The sequence below is a fragment of the Crocodylus siamensis genome, chromosome 1, assembly GCF_052110815.1.
Source record: "Crocodylus siamensis isolate JL-2025a chromosome 1, ASM5211081v1, whole genome shotgun sequence".
In the NCBI taxonomy this organism is placed as follows: domain Eukaryota; kingdom Metazoa; phylum Chordata; order Crocodylia; family Crocodylidae; genus Crocodylus; species Crocodylus siamensis.
In genome coordinates this window covers 138,925,520-138,941,063 of record NC_143395.1, presented here as the reverse complement: position 1 = coordinate 138,941,063, position 15,544 = coordinate 138,925,520, and the positions used below count along the sequence as shown (strand labels likewise).

Here is a 15,544-nt window from a genome sequence, read left to right as displayed (position 1 = left end):
AAGGAAAGCTACATGTCCCTGCAAGCTGATGTTGGCGACTGGCATGAACAGCTAGAGACCCTCTGGGTAAAAATTCATGGGGAATTCGGCACAGGGGACACAACGGTGGGAGTCTACTACAGACCTCCCACTCAAAGTCCCGAGCTTGACCAGGAGTTCGCCCGGGAACTGACTGAGGCCGCTTGCTCCAGGACCTTGGTTGTCATGGGTGACTTCAATTACCCAGACATCTCCTGGGAAGATCACTCAGCAAAATCCGAGCGGTCGCAAAGCTTTCTCTCGTGCATGGATGACCTCTGCCTGACTCAAGAAGTCTATGGGCCAACGAGAGGCAAAGCGCTGCTTGACCTGGTACTGGCTACGGGAGACGACCTAATCGGCGACCTAGTGACTGATTGGAAGTTGGGTGACAGCGACCACAAGCTGATCACCTTCACCATCCGCCGTAAAGCTGGCAAGTCAGTCGGCAACACAGAAGTTCTTGACTTCAGAAAAGCCGACTTGATAAGCTCAAGAGGCTTGTCGGTCAGGCCCTCAGGGACCATGATCCCAGGGAGATGGGAGTTCAAGAAGAGCGGTCGCTTCTCAAGGAAGCGATCCTCAGTGCACAAGCTAAATCTATTCCAACACGGAGGAAAGGCAGCAAGAAAGCACAGCAGCCCCCCTGGATCTCCAGAGACCTAGCGGACTTACTGTGGCTAAAAAGGAAAGCCTACAAAGGATGGAGGACGGGATTCACCTCCAAGGAGGATTACTCCGTGCTGGTCCGGTCCTGCAGAGAGCAAACCAGGAAAGCCAAGGCTGCAACTGAACTCCAACTACCTTCAGGCATCAAGGACAACAAAAAGTCCTTTTTCAGATATGTGGGGAGCCGGAGGAAAAGCAAGGGCAATGTTGGACCCCTGCTAAACCAGATGGGGCAACTGACAACTGACGCCCAGGAAAAACCAACCTATTAAATAGGTACTTTGCATCAGTCTTTCATCAGTCACACGGGATGCCCATGCCTGCTATGGGACAGGGAAATCTGGGTGAGGGGGATCCCCTACCCTCCATCAATGCTGACCTCATGAAGGAACACCTTGAGAAGCTGGATACCTTCAAGTCAGCTGGCCCTGACAACCTGCACCCCAGGGTACTCAAGGAGCTGGCGAGCGTCATAGCCCAGCCCCTGGCACGGATCTTTGAAAAGTCCTGGCGCTCTGGTGTAGTGCCCGAAGACTGGAAGAAGGCCAATGTGGTGCCGATCTTCAAGAAAGGGAGGAGAGTGGATCTGGCTAACTACAGGCCCGTTAGCCTGACTTCTATCCTGGGGAAGATCTTAGAAAAGTTTATTAAGGAGGCCATCCTTGAGGGACTGCCCCAGGCTAACATTCTAAGGGACAGCCAGCATGGGTTTGTTGCGGGTAGGTCTTGTTTGACCAATCTCATTTCCTTCTATGACCAGGTGACCTATCACCTGGACAAGGGAGAAGAGATTGATGTCATATATCTTGACTTCAAAAAAGCTTTTGATCTGGTATCCCATGATCACCTCTTGGCCAAACTGCCCAGTTGTGGCCTTGGCTCCACCACGATCCGCTGGCTGGGAAATTGGCTTCGTGGTCGGACCCAGAGGGTTGTGATTGATGGCAGTCACTCATCATGGTGCCCTGTGACCAGCGGGATCCCTCAAGGCTCTGTCCTGGGACCCATACTGTTCAACATCTTCATTAACGATGTGGACACTGGAGTCAGGAGTGGACTGGCCAAGTTTGCCGATGACACCAAACTTTGGGGCAAAGCATCCACGCCAGAAGATAGGCGGGTGATCCAGGCTGACCTGGACAAGCTCAGCAAATGGGCAGACGAGAACCTCATGGTGTTTAACACCGATAAATGCAAGGTTCTCCACCTTGGGAGGAAAAACCTGCAGCACCCTTACAGGCTCGGCAGTGCTACATTGGTTAGCACTACAGAAGAAAGAGACTTGGGGGTCATCATTGACCACAAGATGAACATGAGCCTGCAATGCGATGCTGCGGCTAGTAAAGTGACCAAAATGCTGGCGTGCATCCATAGATGCTTCTCGAGCAAATCCTGGGACGTCATTCTCCCCTTGTACTCGGCCTTGGTGAGGCCGCAGCTGGAGTACTGCGTCCAGTTTTGGGCTCCGCAATTCAAAAAGGATGTGGAGAAGCTTGAGAGAGTCCAGAGGAGAGCCACGCGCATGATCAGAGGTCAGGAAAACAGATCTTACGATGACAGGCTGAGAGCCACGGGACTCTTTAGCGTGGAAAAGCGCAGGCTCAGGGGTGATCTGATGGCCACCTATAAGTTTATCAGGGGTGACCACCAGGATCTGGGGGAACGTTTGTTCACCAGAGCGCCCCAAGGGATGACGAGGTCGAACGGTCACAAACTCCTGCAAGACCGTTTCAGGCTGGACATAAGGAAGAATTTCTTTAGTGTCCGAGCCCCCAAGGTCTGGAACAGTCTGCCATCGGAGGTGGTTCAAGCACCTACATTGAACACCTTCAAGAGTAAATTGGATGCTTATCTTGCTGGGATCCTATGACCCCAGCTGACTTCCTGCCCTTTGGGCAGGGGGCTGGACTCGATCTCCCAAGGTCCCTTCCAGCCCTAATTTCTATGAAATCTATGAAATAATGAGAGTAAACTGATTTTTGATGATGATAAATATCTGAGATCCCAGCAACTTCAACTGGATTATAGGAAGTACTTTACTGAAAAGCAAGCTATTTTGGTGTGGGTACCCATATTTAATCATGAATAGCATTTTTCAAAAAACACTTAATTGGCTTAAGAGCACAGGCCCCATTGAAGAAGATTTCATAGACATTAGGGCTGGAAGGGACCTCAAAAGATCATCAAGTCCAGCCCCCTGCCCCAGGGGCAGGAAGTCAGCTGGGGTCAAAGGATATGGGTCGAAATGTTTCTTAAAAGAGTCCAGAGCAGGTGCCTGCACCACCTCTGGAAAGAGTCTATTCCAGGACTCGGGGGCTTGGACAGTAAACAAGCTTTTCCTTACGTCCAGCCTGAAATGGTCTTGGAAGAGTTTGTGACCATTGGTCCTTGTCATCCCTTGGGGCACTCTGGTGAACAGCCATTCCCCCAGATCCTGATGCACACCCCTTATGTACTTCTAGGTTCCCATCAGGTCACCCTGAGCCTGTGTTTTTCCAGGCTGAAGTCTCATGGCTCTCAGCCTCTCTTCATAAGGTCTGTTCTCTAGCCCTCTGATCACATGCATGGCTCTTCTCTGGACTGTCTCAAGCTTCTACACATCCTTCTTGAATTGTAGAGCCCAGAATTGGATGCAGCACTCCAGCTGCAGCCTCACCAAGGCCGAGTACAGCAGGAGGATGACATCCTCAGATTTACTTGAGAAGCATCTATGGATGCAAGTCAGAGTTTTGTTCATTTTACCAGCTGCAACATCGCATTGGTGGCTCATGTTCATCTTGTGTTCAGTCCTGACCCCCAAGTCTCTTTTGGCTGTGGTGCTAGCAAGCATAGCACTGCCGAGCCTATAAAAGTGATGCAGATTTCCTCCCCCCACCCCTGAGGTGGAGTACCTTACACTTTTTGATAGGCCAGTAACTTTTATTTAAGAAGTAAAAAAGAAGCCAAACTACTGTTGTTAGGTCATTCCCTTCAGTAGGTTTAACTATTGTATCATTAGTGTCATAACAGTTTGTGACAGACTCAGCTCTGGGATTTGTTTACCATATTCCTGTCAATAATCGCAGACAATCCCCTGGCTTTTCCCCAGGTCTTTTTTAAGGCTAATATGAAATTGGCACAGAAGTCCTGGCTTTGAATGAACCAGTTAGGTGTCCCAATTCCAACAGTTGCCCAACAAGTTAGGCCTGAAAGCCCTTCCTGACTCCTGTTAGGCAGTCACCATGACCTGATACACATGTGCCACCAAGTCATCATGAATCATATTGATGCTTGGGTATTTTCTGTGTACTTTCCTATGCTTTTCTTGCTGTGTTCAAAATAATTTTTTGAGGCAGGCATTTCACCTTTGCCAATGCCAGGAACATCCTATTGAATTCCCAGTCTTGGTGCCCTCCACTTCTGTCCAAGGCTTCCAGGTAGCTTAATTTCATTTCTATTGTGGACTGCTAAACCAGCTATTTGACCCACAGACCCTTAGGAAGTATTAATTAGCATTATGATTTCATTCAAGCAGACCATGTCGGGGTATGTCTGTTACTGCTCAATGTGATCCAGTCTAGAGATACTTGCATCAGCTGTAAGTGAACCAGCCCAGGTACCAGAAACATTATATCTGCACCAGCATGTAGCCCTGCATAAGACTAATTTCCCAGGCTTCTCAGCAGGGTAAAACACCCTGTGAAGAGCTCAGTGTTTCTATAAATGAGCTGGCTCAGGTCCCTGAAGCAATCTAACTAAGTAGCTTGTGTGGATTATAGACATACCCTGTTCTGTTAAATTTATGTATTGAAATCAGGGCTTAGGATTGAAGTGAACTTTTGTGGTAGCTCATATTAAGGTCTTTTGTTGGATGTTGGTGAAAAGGGGGATACATTTTCAGCTACTACAACTTTATATGGAGTGTGCTTTGGACCTGATGAACCCATCCACCAGCTCATACAATCATTCATACACACAAGGATTGGAACAGTTACAGGTATTTGTAGGCTGAGAACTTGCTATTTTCCACCATGCTGCATTTAAAGGTCCTGAGTGTTTTGCACTAAGATTGGATACTTTTGGAAGGGATGGATCTGTTGGTTCCTTCACCCCTGCTCCATGGACCTAATAAGCAAAATCCTACTCACCCCATGTAAATCAAGCCTTGTACATAAGAAATGTAGTCTATGCAGGATAAGCACAGCACTGGATTCTTCACTTATTCTCCCTCAGGACCATAAAGGCTTTGTTGCATGTTAGGGACAGCAAGCACCTCTCAGCTCTGGGGTTTGGGACAACACAGCAGCTGCAACTCTGGGTATTGCAAAGCTAGTCAACCTGGTAATACCATATTTTCTTATACCACATGTCCCCATATAAGACATGCACCTTGTTTTTTGGGAGACAGAATGTGGGTAGAAGGAACGGAGATACTTCCAGAGTCATGGCCTAGTGTTGGCTTTTTCATGGAGAGACTGTGTTGCTAGCTTCTCTCTCTGCCAAGAGGCTGAGAATAACTTTTTCACAACCAACACTGGATTCTGCTCCTTCTGCTCATTCGCTAAGAGAAAAACTGGTAGTCATTTTGCAACATGGCATCTTTATGCTTGTATTCTGGTGAAGTAAATAAGCTTCCCTACTTACAACACACACATCCATTATAGAGGACTGATTTTGTGGGGGAAAGGTGCATGTGAGTAAATATAGTATGCCATGTAACTGCATTTCTTAGAGGAAGTTCTGCTCCTGCCTCAGATTTGAAATGTTGGAAGGCTTTGGAATGAAGTTTATTAAAGCCTGCAGCTGTCCTGCTGAACCACATTGCTTTCATGGGTAAATCTGGAATTGTAAAAGCAGGTGGTAGCTTCTCATGTAGGGACCAGTGGAGTTTCACAACACTTCTGAAAGGTACATGAAGGAAAATACACAGGCAGGAGATGCATCTTTTTCTTTTTTGGGGGGAGGGGAGGAGGGGGGCGGTTACATGAGTCTTAAAGGGCCTTGAGGAAGCATGAGAGAGAGTGTTCAATGAGACTTATAGTCCTTAGTCCAGTTAGGTAATCAGCTGATTTCTCAGTACTACCAACTGAAGGATAATCAGTTTTTAAACTAGACAGATCCTTGTGGGTGGTTTTGCTAATATAGCTTTATCTGAGCTGATGAAAGCTACTCTCTAGTCATTTTCTTACCTTTGACAATACACATTTCCATCTGGAAAGCCACTTTTCAAGTTGCAGTGATTTCCTCTTTCATACTGATGAGCTTCACATTCTTTTAATTGTTCATTTTAAACTAACCCCTCCAAAGAGAAAGCGGGTAGAAAGGAAGGTAAAGATGATGACTGGTGATTGAGTAGAACTCCAGTCATTCTGCCAGCATTCTTTTCCACTTACCCCTCCGGTGAAATTCTTCTCTAGAAACTTAGTATTAAAAAACTCTTCAGCTTTTATGGAGACAACTAGAGCACATAGAAAATCTACCCACAGGCTGTTTCATTTGAAACCAACTCAAAAGACTTTGTAGCTTGCAAGGAAATGGTCTAGCATGTCTGTCTTACTGTGTTTCTGTTGTGTCAGGCATATAGCTTGTAGGTTTTGTCAAGGTCTATTTTTGGTGTAAAGGTATGTCTGCAATGGCACTAAACGTCTAATGTATTATCTTGGAGATTTGGAAGGCAAACTGAGTATGCTGAGACTGTACATAATTGCTCATATTTGTCTGTTATAGAACCTCTTTCTAGGATAGTTTCCTTCCCCCCCCCCCCGGTCTTTTGCTTTAAATATGGGAAGGGACTTGCAAGTGTGAGGATGAGAGAAGCATATTTAACATCAGGGAAGAAAGGCATGTCTGAGACCACGCTTGTAACTTATCTACCGATTTAGTGTTAAATGCCAGATTGAAAGCACAAATGGAATAGTGCTAGTATGAATATAGTGACTTTCCACAGAAAATGTTAAAACCTCATGAAATCCTTAACCAGCTCTGGAAAAAGGTCAAAATGTACTGCAATGAGGTGCATGGCTCAGGTGCAGAAGCCCAACTGCAGGTGGTTAGAGAAAGGAACCTATCTACGTAAGACCCTGGGATCAGATGACAAAGCTGATTGACTGGCCCTAGGGGGGAGTTAAACCTCCTTGGGAGGGTATCAAGGAAGAAAGGAGGCTGGTATGCTGCGGAACCAGGACCAAGCCAGGATTGCTTCTCTGGAGGTCTGAGGAAAGATTAGAGGGTTTGCTTTTTGTTTACTATTTGCCTATTGCTTGTGTGATTGCTTACATTATTTTTTGTGGGGAGAAGTATTCCATGGTGGAATAAATGGGCTAAAACTGAAAGCTGACTGGACTTTGAGGAAACTCGCTCTGGGTTTAGTCTAATGGAAGGACTACCTGCTATATTCACTCTTAGTACCAAGAATTGTATTTAGAGGTAATTAACCATATTAATCTGAAGTTGAGCAGAAGCCAGGGAAGAGATGCACCTAACAGATTAGCTGGATCAAAGATACGTAAGCTTTTGTGAGCAAGAGCTACTTTGCTACAGTAGATTATTACTCCAGTTTCTGGATGTGGACTCTGTGAGGGACATTCAGGCCAGAACTGTGATCCAGAAAGTGAAGTTGCATTTTGCAAGGTTTAGCTCATTTGTCACGTTACGCTCAGACATTGTACACCAGTATACCACTGCAGATTTCAAGTGATTCAGCACCATGTGGAAATTTGGGCATATGGGGTGTTTATAGACTTGCTCCAGGGGTGGAGACAGGTGGAGGCAGAAGTGCTTTATTTACTCCAAGAGCCACTCTAATTCAAGTGCCCAGTGTCACATGTATCAGTATTCCAGTGCTGAAAAATGGCAGCGGTTGCGTTTTAACTAAACCCCATTGAACACTGATTCATGTGATGCTGGAGCATGGTTCTTATCCTGTTCCAGCAGAGCCGGTCAATCAAATCTGCTCAGATGTGCTGTAATTACAGTGCATTAGAGCAGCCTCGCTGCATGTCTATAGGTGCCAAAGGTGTTTTCCCTGAGATGCAGAGAGAAACAGGACATCAGTAAAGACATCCAGGAGACTGGTGGCAAAAGCAAAATAGAAAAAAAAGGATTCCTGCTTTGCACTGATGGACAATAACAGTAGGCCATCTCGGAGGATAAACAGCAGACTATAGCACTGGGCCTGACAGGCTGAAACCTGCTTCTCATAGAACTATAGAGTTAGAAGGCCCTCAAGGGTCATCAGTTCCAAATCTAACAAGGTATAATAATTTATGAGCACACCAGGGTTTTATAAAACCATGATATTGTTTTTTACTAGTAAGTCAAATGTTCACAACCAGACCAGAAACAATACCTGTATAACAGGGCTTTCCACCTTCTCAGTGGCCGGGGCTACGTGCCACACAAGGGCGACAGGCCAGAAACTGGGGAGGCTACAGCTGCCTCCCTTGCCACATACTCATCATAAGTAGCCTGGACCACTCCACTGCCGCACTCACACCATGGAAATGCTGACTTGGTTTCTGTGCACTCTGCACAGTCTGCTCTCCTCTGCTGTTGCGTGCAGCACTGGTAGCCCAGCTCCAGCACACTTCCCACCAAATATTCAGTGCAATTAGCACCCCAGTCCCCTTCTGTTGTGCTGTCCTGTTCCCAGGAGTGGGGCCAGAAGCGAAAACTGGGGAAGGAAGTGGAGTTCAGAGACTCCAGCCAACACGGCATCAAAAGCAATGAGGAGAGCAGCAGCCAAGCTGGAGCCCATTGGCCACATGTTGATCTCTGCAGCCCACCAGTTGGACAGCCTTGATGTATAATAATCCCATTGCCAGCATGTTTACTTAAAGTGGTGGTGTTCTATGTGCAAAGGCAAACTTAAGTGTAAAGATGGAAATGCTGCTCTGATTAAGCAAATCCATCTGTTGGGACTATATTTAAAATCCTAAATTTTAAGGGTGGCTGTTGTTGGTATTTTTATTATAATTATTTATTTTCTTATTCAAGTAATGCATTGTCCAAATTCATTGTTACTCAGTGAGAAATGTCCATTGCATCCTTATACTTCTTTCCTATGCTGTTACACACGTACAAACACAAGCATTAGCACCAGCTCTCCTACCTACAACTACTTCTCATTTCTAAAGTACTTTCATCCCAAAGTGCTTAAACTGACACAAGCTTATGAAGACTTGAGCTGGTGCACAAACATGGAGAATCTTTTGTCCACCAGGGAAAAGCTGTCATTTTTTGGGTGGGAAACAACATTAAGGCTAGTCTGTCACACCCATTAGAGGAATGACTGGTATACAGGGCAGTTAAATAAAAATAAAAAAAAATGGTAAGCTAGGTTGGCAGTTTACAACTAAGTAACTCAAGCTACTGTACACAAGCAAGAGGATCTATGTCCAACCATTAACCAACTATACAAAACAATAGCAAAAGATAAGACAGTCCAAGCTGCTATGGAACACAAATCAGAAGAGATGGCTACAACTTCAAACGGTGGTTTAAAAAAAAAAGTGAAGATGAGAGATTAGCAGGAGAGCGACAATACAAAAATGAGTGATGTAAAGACTAGGATAGTTGAAAGTCTTTGAATTCTAAGAGAATGCAGTGGCTGGCTATAAAGGTTCAGTCCCAGTGGAGGGTAATCTCTGGCTCCAGGAGGTGAGCCTTACAGAAGAGACAACACCAGTTGTTAAAAAGAAAGGTGTAGCAACTCTGTGGAACTAACAGAAAACCGACATCACCCTTGTGCCACCATAAACACTTCTGTGGTGGCACAAAGCAAAAGCAAATAGACGTGTGTACCCTTTATGCTCGTACAGCATTATTGTAGCAGACATCTGTTTGACTTATGATAGGAGAATACCCACACTTTCCAAGCACCCCAGGCAGGCGTTCTCAGGGCTTGAGGGGCTTCATCCTGTGTGCTCTGGGAATTTCTGTGTAGGGTCATTCCCCTCAAGCCTTACAAGGACCTGCCCAGCTTTCTCTGCTTCCAGAGACACACCCTGGGGATTGCCAGGGGCGCATCACTAAAAACAAGGAATACATCCCCTGTCCCACATGATCAAAAGCCAGTACAATGGGTGACATGTGTTTCTCTCAGCAAAGCAGATCAGCTGTGGCAGGACACATCCCAGCACAGCTGATCCACTTCACTTGGCGATGTCTATTTCTAGCCTTAGAGGTTGGGTTACAGGCTACAGTAAAGAAGTTGGAAGGAATCACCAGGAATTCAGTTTATATTTGTGTTGAATACTGGCTGTATTGTGGATGGCTGCCTCAGTGAATAGTTCTTTTAATCCAGAAACATTTTAATTTAGATATATAGAGTCTTCTCATGTTGCACACCTTGTTGAAGTTAATGAAGTGTGCAATAACTTTTTTTTATCCTAGTTTATAGTCTCCTCATGAAAAAAGCCCTCCCACTGACTGAAACAATTGTGTTGCCTTGACCATGGAATAGGGTAGGTAAGAAACTTTTTCCCTCGTAAGCAACCTAAATAGGAGTTTTTCTGGCACCAATATCAATCAATTTCAGGCAAGCTGGCCCAGGAGTTATGAGGTCTAAATATAACTTTGCAAGAACTTAATGCTATTAAAGTTACTTTATGTCATTTCTGTGTAATAATGTGATGGAAATGAAAAATTAATAAAAATGGACAGTGTGGCCATGATCCTTTTATGTAAAGGGAACTGAAAGTCACTGGATCAGTCTTGTAACACCAATGCAATTTCCTTTAAAACTGTAGCCTATCTCCCTGTCTCATTGCCCAAGAGGACATAGCTTTCTCTCCCTAACCCTTAAAACACAAATAGCATGAAAAGATCACTCCCTGAACTCAGGGATGCAGGAAATTTTGCATACAATTATTTGGGACTTAAAAAAAAATCCTCTATGTTGTGTGCAGATGCCTGGGCATTGTTACACCTTCTTGTAATTTTAGCCATTCTCATGAATACTTGAAGCTCCAGAGCTATCATTAACTGAACCTTCTTTTTTTTAACAAGGTTTCTATTTCTGAGGCCCTTTGTCAGATTGTATGCTAGATAAAGTAGCATAGACTGAAGGGGAATTGAGGTCTGCACAAAGATGTTGTATAAAAAGAGATGACTACTAGTGAAATCACTCCTCTGCTCTATTTGGAAAGCTAGCCGAATCTTATTGGAAGTAGACACTTTCCTGACAGATTTCACATTTGTCTCCTGTTGACGGATCAAAGACGAGTCCAAGAGTTCTCCCTAGGGGACTGCCCACTGGTCTAGAGTCGACTGCTAGATCATTAGCTTTCAACCAAGGTACTGTATCTGTTAAATTTCTATATTGGTCCAGTACCAGGGCACACAAGTATTTATACTATCTATGTAGGACTTTTACAGATACCAAGCCACATACACAGAAAAAGATCTTCTGCATGACTTTATCCAAATGTGATTTCACCACTTAAGGCTTTTAGAAATGTTTAATATTGCAAATGTTGGAAAGAGCTTGTTAGTAGGAAGTGGGAGAAAAATGTATGTGTATGCTGGAATTTGCATTTGATATATATTTTTTCATTTCTGAGATTTAAGTGATCCTGTGTGCTAGATACTATAACATGATTCTCTCAAACAGCTTCCAGATAGAGTTGTTGTTAGTTACTTTATCAAAACCTATGCAAGTTTCAGGACAGGAAAATCCTCTGGTTTCAGGATGGGAGAATCACATGGTACCCAAAACATCTTGGTCTCCTGTGTAACTTTGGGGATAAAAGTTTTTATTTTTATTTTGTATATGTATAAATAAAACTGTATATTATACTTTTCAATTAACAGCAAGAGAAATAGCACTTTCATAGAAGTGGAAGGCACTCTATGCTATGACTGTGCATGTTGTGACCTTCATTGTCAAAAATGCTTTTGGTATTTTGGTAGTTCAGTAGTGGAAATGAACAGGCCTAACGTGTTACAACCTGGACATGGGAAGGAAATGGGGGAGTTAAAAAAAAAATAATAATAATAATTTCCTTTCTATTTAAGAACTTCTTATTTAACCAGTCTTATTTAACTTCTTATTTAGCCATAGATTCATAGATTCATAGATGCTAGGGTCGGAAGGGACCTCAATAGATCATCGAGTCCGACCCCCTGCATAAGCAGGAAAGAGTGCTGGGCCTACATTACCCCAGCTAGATACACATCCAACCTTCTCTTGAATACCCCCAGGGTAGGGGAGAGCACCACCTCCCTTGGGAGCCTGTTCCAGACCTTGGCCACTCGAACTGTGAAGAAGTTCCTCCTAATATCCAATCTAAATCTGCTCTCCTCTAGCTTGTGGCCATTATTTCTTGTAACCCCCGGGGGCGCCTTGGTGAATAAATACTCACCAATTCCCTTCTGTGCCCCCCTGACGAACTTATAGGCAGCCACCAGGTCGCCTCTCAACCTTCTCTTGCGGAGGCTGAAAAGGTCCAGTTTCTCTAATCTCTCCTCGTAGGGCTTGGCCTGCAGGCCCTTAACCATACGAGTGGCCCTTCTCTGGACCCTCTCCAGGTTATCCGCATCCTTCTTGAAGTGCGGCGCCCAGAATTGCACGCAGTACTCCAGCTGCGGTCTGACCAGCGCCCGATAGAGGGGAAGTATCACCTCCTTGGACCTATTTGTCATGCATCTGCTGATGCACGATAAAGTGCCATTGGCTTTTCTGATGGTTTCGTCACACTGCCGACTCATGTTCATCTTGGAGTCCACTAGGACTCCAAGATCCCTTTCCACTTCCGTGCCACCCAGCAGGTCATTTCCTAGGCTGTAGGTGTGCTGGACATTTTTCCTCCCTAGATGCAGCACTTTGCATTTCTCCTTGTTGAACTGCATTCTGTTGTTTTCTGCCCACTTGTCTAACCTGTCCAGGTCTGCTTGCAGCTGTTCCCTGCCCTCCGGCGTGTCCACTTCGCCCCATAGCTTAGTGTCATCTGCAAACTTGGACAGAGTACATTTCACCCCCTCGTCCAAGTCGCTGATGAAGACATTAAAGAGTATCGGTCCAAGCACCGAGCCCTGCGGGACCCCACTGCCCACACTCTTCCAGGTTGAAACCGACCCATCCACCACAACTCTCTGGGTTCGACCCTCCAGCCAATTCTCCACCCACCGGACTGTGCAGTAATCCAAGTCACAGCCCCTTAACTTGTTCACCAGTATGGGGTGGGATACCGTATCAAAGGCCTTCCTGAAGTCCAAGTATACGACATCCACCCCTCCTCCTGCGTCGAGGCGTTTTGTGACCTGGTCATAAAAAGAGACTAGATTGGTCAGGCACGATCTACCTGCCACGAACCCGTGCTGGTTTCCCCTCAGCATAATTTGTCCTGCCGGGCTCTCACAAATGTGAGCCTTGATGATTTTCTCAAAGATTTTGCCAAGGATGGAGGTGAGACTGACTGGCCTATAGTTACCCGGGTCCTCCTTCCTCCCCTTCTTGAAAATGGGAACCACATTGGCCCTTTTCCAGTCCTCCGGGACTTGACCCGTGCGCCACGAGCATTCAAATATTCCCGCCAGTGGCTCTGCAATGATGTCGGCCAGTGCCTTCAGTACCCTCGGATGGAGCTCATCCGGGCCTGCCGACTTAAAGGCATCCAGTTCCTCCAAGTGACCCTGCACCACCTCAGGGTCCACGCATGGAAGTCTGGTGCCTTGCTGCTGCCTCCCTACACTCCCAGTGAGAGACTTGTCATGCCTCTCACTTAGGAACACTGAGGCGAAGAACTCGTTGAGGAGTTCAGCCTTGTCCCCTCTGTCCGTCACCAATTGTTTCTGCCCATTTAGCAGGGGTCCTATTCCTCCCTGTGCCTTCCTTTTACTCCCTATATATCTAAAAAACAATTTCTTATTGTCTTTTACTTGGGTTGCCATCCTCAGCTCCATGGTAGCTTTGGCCTGTCTAACTGCCTCCCTACAAGCACGAGCAGAAGAGGTATATTCCTCTTTGGTGATCTCTCCCTGTTTCCACTTTTTATGTGCTCCCCTTTTGGCCCTTAGTCTGCCCTGGATTTCTCTGGTCAGCCAGGGAAGCCTCCTGGCCCCTTTCCCTCTTTTACCTCGCACGGGGATCGTCTCGCTTTGTGCGAGAAGGATAGCTTCCTTAAGGCACAGCCACCCTTCTTGGGCTCCCATCATTTCAAAACTACTACTCTGCAGTGCATCCTTCACTAATCGCCTGAGTTCGCTGAAATCAGCTTTCCTAAAGTCCAGCACGTTCACCCTACTGGTTACCTTACCCACTCGACGCCTTATGTTGAATTGTACTTTTAGGTGATCACTGTCCCCCAGATGGCTACCGATCTGTAGGTCCCCTACTATGTCATCCCCCGTTGCCAATACCAGATCCAGTAAGGCATTCCCCCTAGTGGGACCATGTACCTCCTGCGTCAGGTGGAGGTCCTGTACACAGGTTAGAAACCTGCGTGAGCGGTGGGACTTTGCTGTCTGTGTCTCCCAGCAGATGTCCGGGTAGTTTAGGTCCCCCATGACCACCGCCTCTTTAGCTTTTATGGTCTCTGAGAGTTGCCTCAGGAGCCCCAAATCTATTTCTTCCCCTTGATGTGGGGGTCTGTAGCAGACCCCTACCACCAAATCCTTTTCTCCTTGCCCTCCATGTAGCCTAACCCACAGTCCTTCTACTTCCTCATCCTTTGATTCTGTCTTGATGAGGGTTGATGTATATTGCTCCTTAACATAGAGCGCAACCCCTCCCCCCCTTTTCCCCACTCTGTCCTTTCTGTACAATCTATAGCCCTCAATATGTACCGCCCAGTCGTGGGATGGATCCCACCAGGTTTCCGTCAGCCCCACTAAGTCGTAGTCATTTAGTGCAACCAGGAGCGCTAGTTCATCCTGCTTGTTCCCCATGCTCCTAGCATTAGTATATAGGCACTTGAGCCCTGTGACTGGTGCTTTTGCTACCCCCTCGCTCCAAGTCCTAAAGGGCTTTTTGTCTCTAACCTTCCCGTTCCTTACCTGTGCCGTATTGCTGTCCACCCCCTGTCTTTCACGTTCCCAAAGCTCTCTTTCTTCAGGCTGGGCTGTCCTTGTGGGTGCCACCTGGTTTGGTGGTCCACAGCCTCCCCCACCCTCATCTTCCCCTCCCCCCGACGAGCCTAGTTTAAAGCCCGCCGGAGGAGATCCGCCAACCTGGAAGAAAACACACGCTTACCTTTGGGGGACAGGTGAAGCCCATCCCAGCTGAGCATGTCCCTCGTTGTAATGTGTGGGTCATTGTCCAGGAAGCCGAAGCCTGCCTTGAGACACCAATTCTTTTGGCCAGTTTTTCTTTCTTTTTCTTCTGTGAAAATATTAAAGAAAATTACTTCTTACTGAATGCAGCACACAACTAAATATGATTATAAACTAATTTCACCTTATTAATGTGATTTTAACTAAACTGTTTTATGGCTTCGTTCATGGCTGCACATATTCCTAATTACAGTCTTCATTTGCATATGTGTGCATGTGTGTGTGCAGAGATAGATATCATTTTACAGTTAAGTATGGCTTGAAAATGTGAAATATATGCTGAAATATGAAAATAATGGTCTGTTCTGCTGAGGTGCTAATGCCTAGTCTGCTTGTAAATCAACATATAACCATGACAGAATATGTTATTCATTAATGATAATTGAGATAACTGATCATTGTGCCCTAATAACATTTTTTGCCATATCCACGGTATGGTAATAGTCACAGTTTTGTTTTGGAAATTGGGTTACAGTCCAATAAAATATCACTTTCTTACAAACACATCACCATTCTAAAACTGAAAGATCATTGTCTTTAAATCCTATTTCTAGCAGAGACTAGAACTAATGCATAAGCTTCAAAAACAAAAGCTTCAGAAGGTATA

At 45.6% G+C, this 15,544-nt stretch overlaps 1 protein-coding gene across 9 annotated transcripts in view; it reads left to right on the top strand.

Moving 5' to 3' along the window:
• The window catches only part of SIPA1L2 (signal induced proliferation associated 1 like 2), a 258,723-nt gene that overhangs the window by 226,050 nt on the left and 17,129 nt on the right, over positions 1–15,544 (top strand). The window lies entirely within an intron of this gene.